Source organism: Lepidochelys olivacea (genome assembly GCF_965140295.1).
Source record: "Lepidochelys olivacea isolate rLepOli2 genome assembly, chromosome: 16".
Classification (NCBI taxonomy): Eukaryota; Metazoa; Chordata; order Testudines; family Cheloniidae; genus Lepidochelys; species Lepidochelys olivacea.
Window position 1 is genome coordinate 10,503,487 of NC_140426.1, and position 13,075 is coordinate 10,516,561.

The 13,075-nt window shown below is 50.6% G+C and overlaps 1 long non-coding RNA gene across 1 annotated transcript; it reads right to left on the minus strand.

Moving 5' to 3' along the window:
* Positions 1-1,130: 1,130 nt before the first annotated feature.
* On the minus strand, positions 1,131-5,470 carry LOC311531931. The gene is made up of 3 exons (XR_014714311.1): positions 5,322-5,470; positions 4,110-4,211; positions 1,131-2,054 (listed from the first exon to the last, which is right to left on the minus strand). It is a non-coding gene; the product is annotated as an uncharacterized lncRNA (long non-coding RNA).
* Between the last annotated feature and the right edge of the window lie 7,605 nt (positions 5,471-13,075).

A 13,075-nucleotide genomic window follows, 5' to 3' on the forward strand; every position in this document is an offset into this window, starting at 1 on the left:
TTACCTCTGGTTGTCTTGATAGGGCACTTGACTGGGAGTCAGGATATTTCGGTGCTAATACTGGGCGAGCAGCTGACCTCAGGCAAGCCACTTCCTCTCTTCGTATCTGTCTCAGGGTGGCTGGGCCTTTTAAAGGAAGCAGGTTCAGGCCAGAACTGGTGCTCCCAGTTTGGCTGATTAAGAGCATGGGGTGGCACCAGAGGGAGAGTCAGAGAGGTAGGAGGTCCTTGAAGATAGCTGGAAGAGGTTCCTGAGGCAGCAGGTGGTGAGGTTTATGGCTGACCTCCCCAAGCTGGAGAAGGCTGAAGGCAGTAGAGCAGCATAGGGACTTTCCTGCTGACTTTGAAGCCAGAGAGTTGAAGATGGAGGGCTGAAGCCAAGGGGGCAGTGGAAGGGCTTCCTTGCCGCTCTGTCTGAGATGAGTGGTTAACACAACTGGGGAGAGATGGCTGTTCCCCTGGTGAGGACGACGACCCAGCAGAGAGGTTAGTGGTGGGGGTGGGTGGGCTGCCCTCCAGCTGGAAGGCCGTCCTCGCAGAAGGACAGGAGAGGACAGGAGACGAGCCCAGGTGTGGTGGATGATGCCGGAGTGTGACACATGCTATGCTGGCGAGCTAGATGTGGTGGGATTTTTAAAGACTATTTCCAGACAGGGTGGGCCCTGGCTGTTTCCAGGCGCATGAACGCTACATGAACCCTTCACACGAGGGAGTGATAAGCGGACTGTGTTCAGGGACGTTTGTTAAGGATTATTTGCACTATGTTTTTGTAATAAAGTGCGCCCCCCCCCTTCCCCCCAGAGGGGGATTATTGAGGCAAGAGAGCCTGTCATGGAGCCTTTCTGAGAGGGGAGTAGCCTGGTGCTGGAGCTCCCAGGTGCCAGGGGGCATCCAAGGATGAGGGGGAATCATTCACAGTACTGCTGAATCACTTCATTCCCTCTGTCTGTCTTCTCTGTTATGGCTGCAAGCCGTTCTTTTACCACGTGTTTGTAAACACAGTAAAACACCAAGGGGCATAATCTGGGCTGGGGCCTCCATGGCAACCGTAACACAACTAATAAATAATTCACTGTGTATGCCAAAGGAATAAATGCTTACAAATGGAGCAACACCAAAAGGCCATCAATGTACAGTACACTTGCTTTCATTACTTTTTATTTCTGGTTGAATTGCATGTTTGTAGCACAGGAAGGATTCGGACTTGTTCATCTCCACACAAAGGAGTTTGTGAATCTGTCGTCATTGTTCACTGTGACAATACAGGGAGAACTTCCCAGAAGAAAGGAAATCAGATCACCAAGGGCCAGATCCATCCACCCATGTAAGGGTGGTGTCTTCCCTTCATGGGCCAAATTCTGCTCTCTCTTACTCCAGTGTAGACCCAGAGTAACTTCACTGAAATCAATTGAGTTTCTCTGCTTTATGACCGTTTTAGAGATGATTTTTAGCCCTGAAGGCCAGATTCCGTTCTCTGTTACACCAGCGTAAATTCAGGGCAACGCTGGTCCAGATCCTCGGCTGGTGCAACTCAGCATAGCTCCAATTAATGGAGCGACACTAATTTTTATCAGCTGAAGATCTGACTCTATTAACTTCAGTGAAGTTACTCTGAAGTTACACCAGTATACATGAGACCAGAATGTGGCCTGATATACGTATTGAATACGACTTTGGTTTGAGAAGGGTAACATATTCTCCCTGGCCCCAGTATAGAGCATGGAGTAAGTTTTCGAGGCAGCAGTTATAGCAGATGCTGAGCATCGGACTTAATTTGTCTTTCATCCTGGGAAATGCTTGTGGCAAGGGGTTAGTAAGGACAATTCATATTGTTATACAAATGCAAGATGGATTTACTGGTGAACACGCATTTCCGATCGCTGGGGAGCAGGCCAAGACCCTTGCAGAATCAGAGAGAAAGAAGGCCTCAGGCTTCCAAGGAGGGCCCTGAGGCCATCTACCCTCAGGATCCGCAGGGCTGTTCAGGGCCGAGCATCTTGTTCCTAGCGACGGCGCCCATCACTCGGGGGCCTTCTGATATCACTGTGTTTACACCTGAAAATGCAAGCGCAAGAGAGGAAAGAGGAGGAATCCGCAATGTTAGCCATGGGAATGAAAAGGCTTATCCGTCATATGAACAAAGCTTCGACATCAGCTAGCGAGGAGGCTACGTTCCAAGCCTTACAGCGGGAGATTGTAACACAGAACAAGGGAAAGCTGAGGCTAGGTCTACACTGAAAATGCTACAGCTGCACACCGGCATCTGTAGCGCTTCAGTGTAGACACGACAGTGCCGGGAGGGGTTCTCTCAGTGCTGTGGTTAATCTACCTCCTCAAGAGGTGGTAGCCAGGTCCACGGAAGAATTCTTCTATCGAACTAGTGCTGTCTACACAGGGACTTAGGTCGGCCGAACTCTGAAGGGGGGCGGATCTTTCACACTGCTGAGCGACGTAGCTGTGTGGATCTAATTTTCTGGGGAAGACTAGCCCTGAGAACAGGAGCCCAGATTTATATTAGAAAATGTTTTCAGTCTTAAATAGCCCAGCCAGCAAAGCTTCCAAGCGTCGCCAAAAACGGGCTCTTGTTGGTATAGTTTATTTCACTCACTGAACCACTATTGAACTCCATTGAGTCCAACAGAACTATGCTGATTTACACCAGCTAAAGAGGAGTCTGTTAGCTTAAAGGGGAAGTTTAAGTACCACTGCCAGGGCAACTTATCTGACACCAGTTAAACTGCGAGTCCAATTCTGGGCCTCTGTGTGGCCCCACCCCACCTGGCTTTCAGTGAGCCTGTTGAAAAAACTCTTTGTTTTTCAGTCACAAACAGCGATGTTGACATAGCTAGGCTGGCATAGGCTTCATGGCCACACCTCCTGCTGCTGCATATGGCAATACAGGTTGATACTGCCAAGATCTGAACTCACTTACACTTAGGGTGACCATATGTCCTGATTTTATAGGGACAGTCCCGATTTTTGGGTCTTTTTCTTATATAGGCTCCTATTACCCCCTACCCCCTGTCCCGATTTTTCACATTTGCTGTCTGGTCACCCTGCTTACACTAAAGCAAATCAGGACAAACTGCACTGAGTTACATTGGTGTAAACCTGGTGTAAGTGAGAGGAGAATCAGGCTCATTACCTTGACCATGTAAACCCATCACTCACTGCTTCTCTTAGAGCTTGAGCAAATGATTTGGAGCCCTTCTTTGGACCTCACTTCTTGTGCCTCAGTCTCATCAATCTACTATCCAATTGCTGCCACATTTTAAAATCTAATCTAAGACTCCTGAGCAAGGGTTCGGACAGCAATTCAGTTAACCTTATCTTATCGGAAAGTGGTGCACGCTTGGTATATTCTACAGCAATTTAACAGGAATAAAAGTGCAAGTCTGTCAAGTGACAGCCATATTTTGTGTCTCCAAGAGCTGATCAGAAAGGAGGGAATGTCCCAGCTGATTCATTGGCTAGTAGCAAGGTATTGAATTTCAGGCAGCTGGGAGAGCCGCAGGCCTCCTGGGTATTGCATGAGCCATCTGCAAAGTCATGTTGACTTCTGTGTTTTAAATAACTTCCTCTAACTGATGCAGCCAGCGGATGGGGGTAGGGCTGAATTTGGTAATGAAAATAAGAGATGTGTTTGCCTGGTGTGTGATAAGGCATTTTGGCATCAAACAGGAAGCCTGCTGGGGAGACCTAGATCTGAGAACTTGAGGGTGTTAAGTGCTTAAACAGCTTATACCTAATCTGCCCTATGACTCTATGTGGGTCAGTTCAATGTGAAGTTCAAGTAAATTTATGCTGGGATTTTTTTTAATGGTGTCTCCTATTGGGCAAATAGACAAGCTTTGAAAAGACTTCAGCTAATCAAAAACAAAGCCGTGTCTGTAAGGAAATGTCGGGGTGGGATATTGCCTGGCCATAATAATTTGCAGCCTACCCAAACTTACATGCCTGGCTATGGCACTGCCATGCAGCAGAAGTAGGAATAGACCCTAAGTCTCCTGAGTCCCGACCGGCTGCATCCCATCTCCTTTCTAATCTAGTATGCTTGTTGCCCCCCACGACAGCAATCTTCACGACAGCTCCAGCAAGACCTTTACTTACTTTGGTTCTGGCTGTGGTCCGCTGGGTGGGCCGGGGTGGCAGGGGGCTCCTCACCTCTGTGGCCACATAGGCTCCCAATCTTTGCTGCCACATACCTGCAGCCTGCAGAGAGAAAGGAGACCATTGTTTTTTATTCCTCAAGCTAAGGGCAAATATTTATTGGTCCCTGTGGGGCATTGGGGAAAAGAAGCTGCACAAGGCACCAAGGTGGTAGGGGTGTTCACAGGAGCAAATCATCCCGTCTCTGATCCTACCTGAGCTAGGGACCCAATAAGTCACCTTTTCAGCCATGGTGGGAGTCAGGGGGGATGTAACAAATGGTCAGCAAAATGTCCAGATTGCAATAGAATCAATAGAATCAAGTTACACCATTCAAGGTAAAAGCTTGGGGCAAAGACTTTCCTTCTGTTCTGTGTTTGTACAGCACCTAGCACCATGGAGTCCTGCTCCAGGACTAGGGCACCTAGGTGCTATGCTAATACAAGTCCATTTCCTGTCAGGGTTGGAGAAAAAGCGCTGAGAGAGCGAGATTCGCACTGATACCACAAGAGATCTTGGCCAAAAAGCACAGAAGTGAAGGTAGTTGGTCGCTACCGGACAAAATGGGCCTAGCTGCACACTTACGAGCTCCAGTTTCATCCTGTGTAATTCTGTTAATTTCAGCAGAATTATTCCTGATTCACCCTGGTGCAAGTCCACAGTCAGACCCAAAGACACTCAGTGGAGTTGCTCCTGTTTTACACCCGTGTAAATGAGATCAGAATCAGGCCTAATGATTTTTTTTTTAATTAATGAGCAAAGTTTTACTTTATTCCTTAGATAGTAACCCCCCCCCACTCTTCCCCTCCCCTGCCAGACCTAGCTAGACAAAGTATATGACGTTATTGCGGGAAGGGAAAGTTGTGGAGAGCACCAGCTGATAGGACTTTACCTCCCCTTGCAGGGTGACCCAGCAGGTATCACAGAAGCCTCCCTTTTGTCCACAGCTGGGATATACCCCACTGTGGAACAGTCCCTCCCCGCAACAGTGAAGACAACACCCATGGAAGGAAAGACTCTTTGCGAAGGCCTGGCAGCTCAGACTGCATTAAAAAGAATTCACTCATCATCCCACGAACGGCAGGCACCAGTGATAGTCGGGGGCACACACGTATTTACAAACCAAACCTCCCCCTCTGCTCTGCTTTGTCCAACCCAAATTGGTTTCCTTACCATTGATAATTACTCAGACCATCTCTGCGGGGCTTCAGCCTGGCTGTGCTTTCTTGCTGCTCGGGCTCGGCCTCTGCTCGTCTCTCACACTCAGCTGGGCTGTGGTTTTATTTTTTAACACACTATTTCCTCCCTCCCCGGACGTTGCCCCAGTAACATGAGTCATGTGGCTCGAAGGCCAGAGGATGTTGTATAAATCTTTGCTATTGTGCCCTCCAGGTAGGGCTGTGAGGAACAGAGTTTCGATCCTCCCCTGGCCTGGGTTTTGATCTAACCTACGTCGGTGTATTGCCCAGGTTATACAGGGGTTGGTTAGGCACGCAGAACCTTTGTATCTAAATGGAAGCAGCCATCCCTGCTGTAGCTCCACTGACTTACGTGAAGTTACAACATTGATGCATTTGGCCCAAGCTGTGGGACTTGCTCCAGATGCCTGAGAGAGATCCAGAAGTTAGCTGTTGTTCAAGCATGGTTCTGCCTCCTTAAAAACACTGTGGGGGTGAATCCCAGTCTCTGAGCTAAGCCAGAGGATGTGGCCCTGATGCAGTGCTTATCTGTATAGATTAGGCGTGAAGGGAGAGGAAGCTGGATCCTTCTGTATTGTCCATCCAATGTCCACCTGTCCCCATGTCTTCCTTCCAGAGCAAAGATCTCTGTGGTGCACATGGACCACATGTATTACACCCCCCCCCTACCCCCACGCACAATCCTATCCCCTCCTTACACCATTTCCACAATTTGAGAGTCCGGTCGAAAAGGGAACCTGGCAGCGTCCAGTCAGATCTACTGACCGGATGCTAAAAGTCCAGTTACCGAGGGTAGGGGGAAAGTGGCAGCCTATCACCCGGCCCTGAAGCGGTGGCTGCCATGGCAGAACACATGCACCAGCTTGGGCTCCAGGCCACCCCCTGGAGGAGCACAGTTTGCAGGGCTGTGGCAGAGGACAGAGTGCGGGGGCTCACAGCGAGCAGGGGAAGGGATTCCCAGCAGACATGGAACATTCCCCGAGAGGGAAGGGAAGCAAACTGCCCCGCCAGCCAGCGCTTCCCCCAGCCGCGCTCTCAGGCAGCGCTGGGGCGGGGAGGGCTCGAGCGGACAGGAAAGGGGGCTGCTGGGCAGACAGCTCAGAGGGAGGTGGGGAGCTGCCAGGCAGGAGGGTCATGTCCTACCTTGCCAGCAGAGCTGCCTGGCTGCTCCCGTCTGGCCGCAGCGCTATTCTGACCTGCACTCCAATGCGGCTCAGGTTTGCAAGTCCCTTGGGGCTGGAGTTGAGGGGGGAGACCAGCAAGCAACAGGGGGTGGAGGGGAGAGGAGTGAATAGGGGGCAGGGCCTTGGGGAAAGAGGTGGTAGACCTCTGTGCCTGCAGAGCTGCATCAGCAGGATTGCTGCATTTCAGAGACAGCTTTTCCTCCTGAGAGATCTGCCATCGCAGTGAGGCTGCTGCATCCCCAGCTCATCGCTCTGCAGCACTAGGGCTCACCCCCATGCCAGGCCCAACACAGTCTTAATGGGGCTCAGAGTCCCGCTGCTTGGCAACCCTACTGCAGTTCTGTTGCTCTAAGAGGAGCAGCCCTTCCCTCAGCATCTCTTAGCTGGAGGGCAGATGTCTCTGTTGAGGGCCTCTTTGCAGCGAGGGCCCACAGGAGTTCCTTCAGACTGTTGCTAAGGAGATGCACATGCTGTGCTCTCTCAGGGTAAATTTTCTTTTGTGCTTTTTTGTCATTGTTTTCCATAGGGTAGTCTGAAAGCCTGTGCTTTGCTCTTTGAGTGTGGAAAAGCAACTATTCTGCCAACACACAGCCAGGCTGCAGTAGGGGTGAGGTTGCAGCCACACTGGATCAGACCCAAGGTCCATCTACTCCAGTATCCCGTCTCCAACAGTGGACATCACCGAATCATAGAATATCAGAGTTGGAAGGGACCTCAGGAGATTATCTAGTCCAACCCCCTGCTCAAAGCAGGACCAGTCCCCAATGTTTGCCCCAGATCCCTAAATGGCCCCCTCAAAGATTGAACTCACAACCCTAGGTTTAGCAGGCCAATGCTCAAACCACTGAGCTATGCCAGCCCCCCCCCCCCCCGATGCTTCACTGGGAGGTGTAAGAACCCTTCAGAAGGCTGATATGGGATACCTGCCTCCCGCTCTCCCCCCCCCCGATCTCTAATATTTAAAGATTGGCTTAAACCCTAAAGCATTGGGTGGGGGATTAAAACAAAAACAACCCCCCCACCCATAACACAGCACACAACTAACAAAATCCGGTACCTTCATGAGCAGCCTGAGCCAAAGACCAAGAATTAGATGGACACGAGAAACCATCTTTCCCCTCCACTCAGCCCAGTCACTGTTGGGACACAGTGACCGGTGAGCACTGCTGCTGTCTATGTTATGCCTGCTTTGCGGATACAGAAAGGACCGCAGCTCTCACGACTGTCAACCTTTCATCTTCACGAAAGAACTGAAAAGAACAAGGATGATTGCAGCCCACATCTTGTGGTTTGCTAGGAATAGATGCATCTGTGCTGAGTCTTTATCAGGCAGTCTGATTTGCTCTGGGCCTTTGGGATTGAATATATTTCTGAGGGAGTTATCGTTTGGAGACTGTATGTACTGCATAAGGCAGGGGAGTCTTGGGTTTTTGCATTACTGACACAGCACGCTAGATGGCGATAGATTAAAGAGAAAAGGTCTGAGGTGCAAGCGGCTCTCATGATTAATGGCAGAGAAATTCACCAAGCCCAAGGCATGAACTGCGCAAGGAGGTCATGGGCTAAAGAGAGAAGCCAGTAGTGAAATACCAGAGCCACTGTGTATAGCCAGCACTCGCTATGTACTCCCAGGATGATGACACAGAGGCATCTGTACAAATTATAGACCTCCCCGCTGGTACCTAAGAAGGCTCCTGGCCCATCTTGCATGCCCTTGTGTCATGTTCCCCTTCTGAAAATGTGATGACTCTGCAAAAATGGCACCTTCTTAATCAACAGATCTGCTCCCTGGGTGTATTCAGAGTCTGGCCTACTGATTTGGGTGACAAAAATACATTTGTACTATTTTTGTTTTACTCTTGCTAGCCACGCAGAGCAACCCAGCGAAGGGAGAGTGAGCTGGATTCTATTCCATCTCATGCATCATCAGCTGCATTGTTCACCAAATTCCAGTTACAGAATCTGTATTATGTATTGACGTCACTTCATGAGCCCAGAAGAATCAAGCTTGACTTTTAGATCCCAGGGTGGATTTTCAGGGATGTAGTTAGAAAAAGACCTCTCCAATTTTTTACTGAGGAAATTTTACTTGGTGCGGACTACAAGCCGTCAAGAACACTATCCCCAATAATGTCACGGCTAACCTGGTGGCTGAACTTTGTGACTTTGTCCTTACCCATAACTATTTTACATTTGGGGACAATGTATACCTTCAGATCAGCGGCACTGCTATGGGTACCCGCATGGCCCCACAGTATGCCAACATTTTTATGGCTGATTTAGAACAACGCTTCCTCAGCTCTCGTCCCCTAACGCCCCTACTCTACTTGCGCTATATTGGTGACATCTTCATCATCTGGACCCATGGAAAAGAAGCCCTTGAGGAATTCCACCATGATTTCAACAATTTCCATCCCACTGTCAACCTCAGCCTAGTCCAGTCCACACAAGAGATCCACTTCCTGGACACTACAGTGCTAATAAACAATGGTCACATAAACAACACCCTATACCGGAAACCTACTGACCGCTATTCCTACCTGCATGCCTCCAGCTTTCACCCTGACCACACCACACAACCCATCGTCTACAGCCAAGCTCTGCGATACAACCGCATTTGCTCCAACCCCTCAGACAGAGACAAACACCTACAAGATCTCTATCAAGCATTCTTACAACTACAATACCCACCTGCGGAAGTGAAGAAACAGATTGATAGAGCCAGAAGAGTTCCCAGAAGTCACCTACTACAGGACAGGCCTAACAAAGAAAATAACAGAACGCCACTAGCCGTCACCTTCAGCCCCCAACTAAAACCCCTCCAACGCATTATTAAGGATCTACAACCTATCCTGAAGGATGACCCAACACTCTCACAAATCTTGGGAGACAGGCCAGTCCTTGCCTACAGACAGCCCCCCAACCTGAAGCAAATACTCACCAACAACCACATACCACACAACAGAACCACTAACCCAGGAACCTATCCTTGCAACAAAGCCCGTTGCCAACTGTGCCCACATATTTATTCAGGGGACACCATCACAGGGCCTAATAACATCAGCCACACTATCAGAGGCTCGTTCACCTGCACATCCACCAATGTGATATATGCCATCATGTGCCAGCAAAGCCCCTCTGCCATGTACATTGGTCAAACTGGACAGTCTCTACGTAAAAGAATAAATGGACACAAATCAGATGTCAAGAATTATAACATTCATAAACCAGTCGGAGAACACTTCAATCTCTCTGGTCACGCAATCACCGACATGAAGGTCGCTATCTTACAACAAAAAAACTTCAAATCCAGACTCCAGCGAGAAACTGCTGAATTGGAATTCATTTGCAAATTGGATACTATTAATTTAGGCTTAAATAGAGACTGGGAGTGGCTAAGTCATTATGCAAGGTAGCCTATTTCCCCTTGTTTTTTCCTACCCCCTCCCCCCCGACGTTCTGGTTAAACTTGGATTTATGCTGGAAATGGCCCACCTTGATTATCATACACATTGTAAGGAGAGTGGTCACTTTAGATAAGCTATTACCAGCAGGAGAGTGGGTTTGTGTGTGTGTGTGTGGGGGGGGGGGAAACCTGGATTTGTGCTGGAAATGGCCCAACTTGATTATCATACACATTGTAAGGAGAGTGATCACTTTAGATAAGCTATTACCAGCAGGAGAGTGGGGTGGGAGGAGGTATTGTTTCATGGTCTCTGTGTATATAATGTCTTTTGCAGTTTCCACAGTATGCATCCGATGAAGTGAGCTGTAGCTCACGAAAGCTCATGCTCAAATAAATTGGTTAGTCTCTAAGGTGCCACAAGTCCTCCTTTTCTTTTTGCGAATACAGACTAACACAGCTGTTACTCTGAAATCTAAAGGACAATAAATACAGTCAGTAAGGAAACCAATAATGGCACTTTTAGAGTCCCTTTCTGGGGAATAACCACATTTTGGTCCTGATTCTTCTCGCATTCACCTGGGTGTAAACCAGGACTAACTCCATTATAGCCAGTGGACAAATTGTGGTGTAAAATGAGTGCAAGAGGAAAGTCAGCCCCCTCATCTTTATTCTCTTTAATGTCTCTTTGTTCTTGAAGGGGCAAAGATGCTCCTGTACTTCAAAACCCGCTCTTAAAACTATTGGGCTACAACCTATTCTCTGGGAAGGCTTGCCTCGGACCAGATCCTCATAAGTCAGCATAGCTCAGCTGAATCAGTGGACCTCTAGCCTTATGTGCATGCCTGCAACTGCCATGGATGCATTTTTGAGCTACCAGATTATGCATCTGCCATTAGAATCTGGTTCTTTGCCTAAATTGTCTTTTATGATCTCCGGCCATTGCACGGCTATTGGTGAGGCTCCAGTGGGAGAGAGGCAGAAAGTCCGGCTTTTCTATGGTTTGGTTTGTTTCCCGTCCAGTGTTGAGACAAAACGCCATTCTGAGGAGCTCGCTGCTCCGCCCCCACTGGCGTGGTCTCACATGAACAGTGCGTATGAGGTCACACTGTCAGGGGTGGGATCATGCAGGCAGGGATGGGGCCACACAGTTCCCAGAAGCAAAGGCGGATTAGGGGTTTGTGGGGCCCTGGGCCAGAGCAAGTGGGGGCCCCTCCCTACCCCTTCCGCCTGCAGTCCTCCCCCTCCCCCGGCACTCTTGCCGAGAAACTGGGTTGGGGGGTGGGGGCTTCCCCCCCTCCCCAGCAGGAGCGCCGGGCAGGCGGACTGGGTCGAGGCACGAGGGTGCCCATTCTTCGAATTGGCTGGGGCCCCATTGGCCCAGTGGCTAATCCGCCAATGCCCAGAAGTACTGGATTGTCTGAAATTCTGGGGATGCTGCTGGCCTTTTAAGTACCGTGTTATCTAGCCTGGCTCAGTGCAGTTTTCCAGTACAGTTTCCATGACCACTGTGAAGAGGGAGGCCCCACCAACGACCCATCACCCCCTCTGGTTGCAAAACCTGTCTCTGCCACTGGTGTCTCATGTCCTGGTAGGACGGGGCGGGCAAACTTTTTGGCCTGAGGGCCACATCAGGTTTCCAAAATTGTATGGAGGGCTGGTTAGGGGAGGCTGTGCCTCCCCAAACAGTCAGTTGTGGCCCAGTCCCTGCCTTCTATCCGACACCCCGCCCCCCCGCTTCTCACCCCCTGACGGCCCCCCCCCGGGACTCCTACCCCATCCACCACCCGCTGCTCCCTGTCCCCGGACCACCCCCCGGACTCTCCACCCCTGACTGCCCCCCTGCTGCCCCATCCAACCCCCCCATTCCTGACTTGCCCCCCAGGACCTCTGCCCCATCCAACCACCCCTTCTCCTTGACCCCAGAACCCCTGCCCCTGACTGCCCCCCGCCACCGCATCCAACCCCCCCTCTCCTTCCTGACTTCCCCCCCCAGGACCCCTGCTCCATCCAACCCCTCTGTTCCCTGCCCTCTGACTGCCCCACCCCCTATCCACACCCCCGCCCCCTGACCGCCACCCCCAACTCCCCTGCCCTCTATCCAACCCCCAACTCCCTGCCCCCTCACTGCGCTGCCCGGCGCACCCGCGGCTGGTGGCTCTACAGCCGCGCTGCCCAGAGCACCGGGTCCGGCCGCGGCTCCACAACTGCGCTGCCCGGCCACCCAGAGCCTTGCACCGGCGCACGGGGCGCTGAGACTGGGGGGGGGGAGGGGCTGGGGGCGAACCTCCCGGGCCTGGAGCTCAGGGGCCGGGCAGGAGGGTCCCGCAGGCCGGATGTGGCCTGCGGGCTGTAGTTTGCCCACCTCTGTGGTAGGAACTAGCAGAGACTTAGGGCAGGTCTACACATAAGACACTGCACTGGTGCAGCTGCACCACTGTAACACTTAATGGAGGATGCCCCTGTGTTGACAGGAGAGCTTCTCCCGTCTGTGTAGTTAATCCACTTCCCCAAGAGGTGGTAGCTATGTAGATGGGAGAAGTTCTCCCGTTGACGTAGTGCTGTCTACACGGGGGGGGGGGGGGGGGGTTAGATTGGTACAATTGCATTGCTCCGGGGTGGGGGTGGGGTGGTTATACCAATATAGGTCTGTAGTATAGTCCTGGCCTTACACTCAACAAGATAAGAGGCAGGGCCCATCCCAGAATCATTAATAATGATCCTTCAGGACAGCTGTCAGAGCAGGGCACATTCAGGGGTGTTTGTGGTTTTCTTTACCCCTCTGCATTTTTCAAATGTTGGAAAAAGTTAGGAAAACTCATCCCTACCCCGACCCTTATTATTTCTTATTTTTGCTGCAGCTCCTGGATTCTGGCTGGACAGAAAGTGCCCCATTATTAGTATTCTTTCCCCCCATCCAGCACCATAAAGGTGCACAGGTCTGTACCCAATGAAGAAGAGATGGAAATTAGACTGCCCCAAAGCATTCGTAAAGCTCATTAAATATACCACAAGGAGGGCTTTTTTTTCCCAAGGCATTTTCAATCTAACTGGATTTGTTAGTCTCTAAGTGTGCCACAAGTCCTCCTTTTCTTTTTGCGGATACAGACTAACACGGCTGCTACTCTGAAACCTGAGAAA